Below are 8645 nucleotides of genomic sequence, written 5' to 3' on the forward strand. Positions count from 1 at the left end.
TGAGGGTCACTGGGCAGTGCTGGCTTTCACAGTGGGTGTCTTTCTGCTCTGCTGTCCCTTTTCCCCTTTCACCCTTGTGCGTGACCCTTGCACAGGACATGCACGCGTGATCACACGCACGAGCATTTTCATATGCACACTCACATGCATACTTGAACATCCCTGCATTGGATGCACACATGCATGAAACACACACATGCATGCACACTCATTTGCACACATAGGCTTTGGCATGTATATACACACCCTCCTGGTCTTCCCAGGTGGCGCTAGCGGTAAAGAACCCGCCTGCCAATGCAGGAGACATAAGAGATGTGGGTTCGATCCCTGGGTCGGGAAGATCCCCTGGAGGAGGGTGTGGCACCCCACTCCAGTATTCTTGGCTGGAGAATCCCAAGAAAAGAGGAGACTGGTGGGCTATGGTCCATAGGGTCGCACAGAGTCTGACACGACCGGAGTGACTTAGCATGCACGCACACACACACACACATGCACACCCTTTCACTTGTATATACCTTTGCATCTGTCATCTCCCTCATCGGCCTTCTCTCCCTGGGAGTCCCCACGTGCCTCCCCTCCACTGGAACAGGCCTGGCCTTGTTGCCCATCTGTCTGCCTGCCTGCCTGTTTGTCTGTCTGTCTCCCCAGCGCAGGGAGGCCTCCTAAAGATGGGCTGCTGCCTCTTTAGCGCGTCTTGCTGCCGCCAAGCGGAAGTCTCTGAGGAGCAAAGGCTGAGAGGAAACCGCACTCTCGCTCAGGGTGCCCGCAGTCAGGGAGTCGCCTGAGAGGCAGGTGTGAGAAGGCCCGAGGGGAGGGAGGGCGTGAAGCTGTGTCTCCCAGTCCCTGTTCAGTGTCAAGGACAAAACTAGGTCGCAGAGCCCCAGGGGAAGCAAAGCCCCATGCTCCCCCAGGCTGGGCCTGGCTGGCAAAGTGGGTCCCAGGCACTCTGGTGCCCAGCCTCTACCTTCCACTTCCTGAGCTCATCCTCTGGTCTTCACACAGCTTTCAGGGTGCAAATGGCTCTCAGGTGAGTCTTGACTTGCCTTCTCCAGGGCTGTCCTTAGCCTGGCCCAGGGCCCTCTGGTACTGGGGTTCCCTAGAGTTGTGTGGTGTGGGGTGACCCCTGTCCTGCACTCACTTTGGTTGTTCAGCCCAGCTCTGCCTCTGTCATGGTAGGGGGGTACCTGGAGTGGAGCGGCCAGGCCCCCCCTGGAAGGTTGGGCTTCCCATTCTCCATACTCCTGTCCTGTCCGTGGTGATGGAGGAGGGGTACCAGCCTGGCAGGGAGAGGAGGACCCATTCAGGGCCTGGCTGGGTGATTCAGGGAGAGAATGCCATTGCTGCCCCCAGTTTATGGGCAGGAAATGGGGGTCACAGTCTTGATCACACAGCTAATAAGTGGGAAGCTCATTTGATTTGATACGAACCTGGGCAGGCTGGTTCTCCAGCCCCTGCTCTAACCACAGGGCCATCCAGACTCTCTCGAGCCTCAGGCCTTGTGTCTTACCCGTGACATGCCCTATGTTGCTTCCAGGGAAATAAGGTCCTGAAGTCTCCTCACCCTGTGGGCGCTTTGGTCCAAACGTCTGCCTTGCGTGGCAGGAGCCAGCACGCCCCTCCCCCCACGACCCCAAGAACGGGGCCCACGGTGAGCCTTCTCCAGGCGCTCCTTCATAGACATGGGTCCTGCTGTTCTCACGTGGGTGACACAGGGTGGCAGGATGCTCATTCCTGGGTGGGGTGCCCAGCTGGTGTCTGGGGTGAGCCCGTGCAGGTGCCTGCCTGGCTCATCCAGAGAGTAGTGGAGCACACAGCCAGGTGCCAGGCAGCAAGGCAGGGCAAGTGGTGGTCTGTGTACCTGGAATGATCTGGTCTGTTTGGGAGCCTGTCCTGCTGGGATGCCATGCCCTGAGTCTAACCCCCCATCTTCCAATGTCTCCGGATATCAGACTCTTGTCCGGGGTGGGGAAGGAAGACGCCTATGGAGACTGACTCTCCAGGGCCTGGCACGGCTGCAGCCAATGCCAGCAGGGACCCAGTGGCAGACTTGACTCTGGGCCCCTGTGGTCCTGACTTCAGCCGTCGCCGTGAGGCTGGCCGCCTGCGATGACCCACCTCCTGCCCCTGCTCTCAGGAGGGGAGAAGCAAGTCTCATCTCCCAGCTGTGAGGGCCAGCAAGGCAGGACCTCTGGCAGGTTAGCAAATCACACGTCTGACAGCCTTGCGGAGCCTCACTTTCCTTTCCATGCTGACTTTCTTACTGTTAAAGAGCGTTTTTAAAAAGAAGGCAAGAAAGGCAGAGAGAAGAAGGAAAGGGGGAGAGGAAAAGGCCTGGACAAGCTTCTCACTTCCCGCCACCACCCGGACGTCTGCGTGAAGAGCCGGAAACTGAAGACACGTCAAGGGGCCAGATTCAGTCTCAGACCTGCCTGTGGGCGCATGCCTGGGTGGGCAGGAGAGGCGATGGGTGATGTGTTTGGATGGCACTCTGCCCGCAGCCCAGTCCTGAGCTCGGCCCATGTGGGCACCCAGCAATCATTGAAACAGAAAGGAATCAGTGGATGAAGGTGAGACTCTTCTCGGGTTGTTGGTGGTGGTGGGGTGCTTCCACACCTTCTTCTCCGAGGGATTCTGAGACTGAGAAAGCCTCAGGGCTCTGCATTCCTACGTGAGCATCCGCAGCAAAGGCCCCAGATTCCCTTCCCCTGCAGACCCTGTCCATGGAAGATCTGAGTCCATGGACGATCTGCGTCCACGGAAGAATTTGTTTGTTTGGGTTGCGCTGAGTCTTCATTGCACGCTTGGGCTCTCTCTATTGCAGGGAACGGGGGCTGCTCACGGGCGTCTCATTGCCCTGGCGTCTCTTGTTTTGGAGCGTCTGTTCTAGAGCGCTGGCTCAGCTGATGCGGTGTACCAACTTAGCTTTCCTGTGGTGTAGGAAATCTTCCTGGACTGGGGATCGAAGCCGAGTCCCCTGCACTGGCAGATGGATGCCTATCCACTGTTCTACCACGGTGAGGGGTGGGGGGAGCGTCCGCCCCCATGGATTTTTCTAAATTATTTTCATGGGGCTCAGGCCCCAGATATGCCTTCAGAGCCCCAGGCAGGGACTCAATCACTTATCCTGGAGGGAAACCCTGACTCTCTCTCCCCTCTCCCTCTCTCTCCTCCTCTGTCTCCTAGGCTCTCTTTCTCTCTCACACATACATGTGCACTCACAACTTTCTCGAGATCAGCATATTTGTCACACTTACTCCATCTCTCCTCTGGCTCGCTGACACAAGGTGAGCTGAAGGAGAGCTTGTGGGGTGAGGCCTGGGACGGCACGGCTGCCATGGAAACCACTCGGGAGCCCCGCGAGCTGCCGCCATCGGCCGCCGTGTGGACCGTCTCCCTCATGTGTCCTGTGATGTTTGATCATCTCCCCCTTGTGTGTCTCACCTGCCCTTCTCCTCTCCCTCCTGGCTCGTCAGACTCAGATCAGGAAGCTGCTTGCAGGTCAGGAGAGTAAATGTGCCAATGATTTTTTAAAAAACTTAATGATAGTTTCAGCCTCATCCCCCTCCATGCTCACACCTCCACCCCAGGAGGCAACTACAGATGTTGGAGGCAGAAAATGGGATTAGATGCATAGAGAGGGTCAAGCTTCTCTGGCAAGTGCCGTTGTTGGTGGCAGGGGGAGTTTTCAACAGATTCCAGCACAGGGGCCAAGGGCTGGGTGGGCTCTAAATAGATAATCGGAGCCACACTGGGGACTTTCTCCTGGCAGGTGTCGAGATTCCAAGCATTGTGGGCGACCTTGATCTTCCTGAGCTTCTTCATGTCAACGTGCTGTGTAAACCAAAGCAGGCGTGAGCTCCTGGGTGGACCTCAACCTCCTCCTGTCCTCTGAGCCGTCGTCATCAACAGCATCACCACCATGTCTTACACTGGCTTTTGCCCTGAGAGTTTTTAATCCTTCATTTTATTTCTTTCCAGCCATGGCCCTGAGAAGTTGGCAGGTCGAGTGTCATTGGCTCCACTTTACAGAGTGGGAGACTGAGAGCTAAAGGTTTCAGTGGTGAGGCTGGGGCTGGACCCGTCTCCTCTCCAAGGTGCTTTCTACAGGGCTGTTGGGTCGTGTGGGTCAGCATCTCTGCCTGGTCCACTGGCTGAGGTTCTGGACAGGCTCTCGTGGGGGCCTGTGGCCTGAGGCCTGGTGAGGACGGAATGTTTTAAGTAGTGTCCATCGACGGTTATCAGACCCGATCCTCTCCTCTTTCTATGCCCAATTTCCTTAATTAATGAGCTTCTGAACAGCGTCTCTACTCCCTGCACACACCCACGTGCACACACACATGTGCAACTGTTCATGTTTTATCTCTCTTGGTTAGGGGTGCATCCCCACCAAGTCATCAAACATGTTCTGGCAAAGTCTCCCATGGTGTGTATGTGTGTGTGTATATATATATATATATATATATTTTTTTTTTTAAATCTGAATCTGCGAGCTGACTGGGCTCCGCTGGGGTGTTCTCCCAGCTGGGGTTGTGATCATGTATAAACTTGACCAGACTGGAGCCCCCAAGATGTCTCGTGCACATGACCGGCGTTTGGTGCTGACTACGGGCTGGCTGCTGAGCCAGAGCTGCTGATGGCAAGGCTGTGGGTGTCCCAGGCTGGGCTTCTCACGGCTTGGTGGGCTAGTTCTGCCAGGGAGTGTCTCAGGAGAGAGGTCATTTCAAGAAAGAGAAAGTGGAAGCTGCCAATCTTAAAGACTAGCTCCAGAATGGATGCAGCAGCTATGGGAGATCTGACGGTCCTTTAAGTACCAAGTCCAGTGGGCCGTTGAGGCCTCATCTAAGTGGACGTCTCTGGCCAGATGACTGGGTATCCCACCCCCTCCCCTGACCACTGAGGCTTTGCTCTCTGCTGGTCCTCCCCCCTCCTCTCCATTTCCTTCAGGATCCTTCGGTGATTTCTCTTCCCCAGGGACCCTCTTCCTTATTTCATCCTTGACCCTTTTCTCTCTGCATCCTCCACGTTGTCCTGGAAATCTCATCCAGCTCCGGGGTACTGATGCTTCATTTGGATCTCGAACCTCCAGCCCACACCTGCGAACTGGCCCTGGGTCTCCAACTCTCTCCCAGACTTTCCTGCCCAGAGGCAGAATTAAGAATTCCAAAGTGCATCCCCACTGTCACATCCAGAGAGGAACTTGTCATCCTTTCCCCCAGATTCATCTTTCCTTGCGTGGTCCCCAACTTGAGGACTGGCACTGCTTCATCCCCTCTCTTCCCTGAGCTTTCTGACCCCAACCAGGGCCCCCACAGTGTTTCTGGATGATGGAACAGGCGCTGCTGGGTATTCAGAAAAAAAAAAAAACAACTGCCAGAAGTCATTAAATAAAAAAATAAAAGGCAAGAGCATCCGTGTCTCGAGGATTTTTGTTTCCTTAGAGGAAAAGCACATAGACCTTTTTTAAAAAAAAAAAAAAAAAAAAAAAACAGAGACCTGGGAGCGGCCCCAGCTTAATTGGAAAACCGCATATGAACAGGCTGGAGAGGCTCAGGAATGGCAAATAGCTTCTGCTTGCTCAAAGGAATTTCCTGGAAGCCTTAATGGCTGCTCTGCCCAACCACAGGCTGGTCTTTCTGGCAGAATTAGCGCAATCGTGTGGTCAGGGTGGCCAGGCTGGAGTCGGCCTGGATGCTTCTGTAGTCTGGGCTCCCTCAGCACCACCAAGTGGGGACCAGGGGCCAGGGGAGCTTGTGGAGCCCAGGAGCTCGGGGTCAAGTAGGGAACTGCTGTGTGGTCAGAAGACCGGTGGGTGGCTGCAGTCTGGCCCGAACTAGGGATAGGGCCTGGACCCCTCAGCAGCCCCCCTGTGTTCCCAGGAGCTGAGGGGCAGCAGAAAGTACAGGGAGAGAGAGAGAGAGCTGGTGACTGCTGAGGGCTGACTCTGGTGGGGCGTTCCCCGGTCCATTTTGTCCTGAGGGATGCTTGGCTATCATCTCCATTTTTCTTTTTTAACAAATTTATTCTTGACTCGCTTAGGTTTTTGTTGTTGTTTTGTTTGGCTGTGTAGCATGTGAGATCTTTGCTTCCCCCACCAGGGATCCTGTGCCCACTGCAGTGCAAGCACCAAGGAATCACTGGACCGCCAGGGAATTCTTTTCATCTTTCTTAAGAGGCTCAGGGGAGTTGAAAACGGGCCCATGATGCCACAGAAGGGGTTCTAGGACCCCACTAGGTCTGTCTGACTCTGATCAAGTGCTAGACGGTGCATGTCTGGTGCTGGGGGCCCAGTCCTCTGATTTCAGAGAGACAGGGTGACCCAACCTCTGAGGGTGGGCCCGGATGCTCGGGGTCCAGGATGGGACCCAGTGACATCAGGACAGGGATGTCCATCAGTGTGGCTCAGCCAGGTCTCCCTGTAATGTGGTGTGTCCCCTCTCTCCAACCAATTCCCAGACAGTGGGCCTGAGTGGAACACCCCTCGGTTGCTAAGGCAAGGAGGAAAGGAACGCTGGACTCGGCGTGGTGGGAAAGGACAGGGAGGCAGGCGCCTCTCCCCCAGTGGGGCTGGGAGGGTTTTGGAGGCTGGTTGCATCTTTCTGGGAACTCTGCTGATGATTTACAGGTGGAGTTGCCTATTCTAGGTTTACCTATTCTTGACTTACCTATTCTGGTTTTTTCACAGAAATGCAGGCTTTGGTGAAGACAGCCTCATGAACCACAGGTCAGAGGCTTCTTGGGATGTCTGAACAATCACATACGAATGAGTCACTTACAGTATTTACCTGTTGGCTTACTTATCTTATTTAAGAATGTCTACTTACAAGATAGAAGCAAAAATCACACACAATCAGGAGCAAAATTTGCAGACTACAAGATGAATAATTAAAGAGTTTAAAAAATGTGTTTCTGTCTAAAAGATGTGCGTGCGTGCTCAGTTGCTTCAATCGTGTCCGACTCTTTGTGATCCCACGAACTGTAGCCCATCAGGCTCCTCTATCCATGCCCTCCTCCAGGGGATCTTCGCAATCCAGGGATTGAACCTGCGTCTCCTGTGTTTCCTGCACTGGGAAGTGGATTCTTTACTGCTGAGCCACCAGGGAAACCATTCCAAAAGATAAAATCCCTTTTAAAACACCATAGTCACAGTCCATGAGCACACCCGGTAGGCCTTTAACGCTGCAATTCCACAGTTCAGTTGCAGATGGTGTGACTGTGGGTTTGACCCAGGAGGAGGGGAAGGTTGAAGACACAGCAGTTTAAATGAACACCTCCTCGTGTCCTCACCATGTGCCAGGACCTGGATGAAGTTCTTTCCCTGGGTTAACTCTTCTGAAGCTTCCAACACGACTGCTAAGTGGGCACTGACATTGCATCCGTTTTAAGGCTAGGGAAACTGAGGCACAGAGAAGTTAAGTTACTTCTCCAGAGTAGCACAGTGTGGTTTCCTGGCTGGCCCAGAGAACCTGAGGGTGGAGCAGGAGAAAAACAGGTCCAGGTTGGCCTCTCTCTTGCAGGCGTGGGTGGGATTTTTCTGGGACCGTCATGAAGCCCTGGGAGGAATCCAGCAAAGAGTTTGCCTGTCACAGGGTTTAATAAAACCTGTGCGAGGATGATACTGTTATGCTCTTTTCTTAAAGGGTCCCTGCATACGGATTAGCACGAAGCTCCCCAAATCCTGAATCTTCCCTTTGCAAACTCAGCTGTTTTGGAATAAGCAGCCTGTAACCCCTACCCCCCAACCCCACCGCCCTCACCGCTTGGGCAGGAGTCTGATAAGCAAGCCGGGGAGGGGGGGAGGCCTCTTCATCTCCCAGTCATCCACGGGGTTCCAGAGCTCTCTGCGTGTCGTCCTGGCTTCCGAGCTGGCGAGAGGAGGTGCCGAGGCCCCCATGGCAGGCAGAGGATGGGGTCTTGCTGTCACTGCTCCTTATTTTATACCTCACGGTGGCTCCAGTCCCTTGAGATATCACCGCTGCTATTTTCCCCATGCTCCTTGTAGATGTGGAAAAACCACTCACTCGTTTATTCAACAAAGCTGTGCCGGTGCCCGCCAAGTGCCTGACACACAGCTGAGCAAGAAGGACAGGGCGGTGAGCAAGGGACGGGCGCCCCCCGCCAGGAGCTCACACTCTACTGGGGGGTGGGGGGAATTGAGCGGCATGGAAAGTTCACGAAGGGAACGGATGTACAGGATCCTGTGTGTGCTGGGGCTTCAACCACACCTGGGGGCGTGGTGGGCCTGGGCGACGGCTCCCAACGCTTTGGGGTGCTGCCGGCCTGTTCTGTCCATCTTGGACGTGTGGGCTGGGGGTGGAACAGCTGGATACAGAAGTGGTGTTTCTTTAATTCCCGGTGATCACAAATGAGGCCCAGAGTCTATTTCTGCAGCCGAGTATCCATCACTGCTTTCCAAAGGAAAGCTCCATCTGCCCTTTTAGGTCTTAGCGCCCGTGCTGGGAAAAAGATGAGGGTCTCGGTCCCCTGGCCCCAGCGCTGACCCCTTGCCAGCTGGCTGCGGTCAGTATCCTTTGCCCCTCGTCCTCTCCCCTAGCTCAGCCCTGGCTTATTAAAGCAACTTGCCTTTTATGATCTGGTTCTCTAAAAAATGTCTGCCCTAACCTGCTTCTTAAAGGGTCTGTGACTTT

General features: G+C 54.6%; 1 long non-coding RNA gene across 1 annotated transcript; it reads left to right on the forward strand.

The window, feature by feature from the left end:
* The first annotated feature begins 782 nt into the window (after window positions 1-782).
* LOC139177623 (uncharacterized) lies at window positions 783-7618 on the forward strand. The gene is made up of 3 exons (XR_011562163.1): window positions 783-1027; window positions 2270-2567; window positions 6683-7618. It is a non-coding gene; the product is annotated as an uncharacterized lncRNA (long non-coding RNA).
* The last annotated feature ends 1027 nt before the right edge of the window (window positions 7619-8645 follow it).

This window comes from Bos indicus, chromosome 19 (assembly GCF_029378745.1).
Source record: "Bos indicus isolate NIAB-ARS_2022 breed Sahiwal x Tharparkar chromosome 19, NIAB-ARS_B.indTharparkar_mat_pri_1.0, whole genome shotgun sequence".
In the NCBI taxonomy this organism is placed as follows: domain Eukaryota; kingdom Metazoa; phylum Chordata; class Mammalia; order Artiodactyla; family Bovidae; genus Bos; species Bos indicus.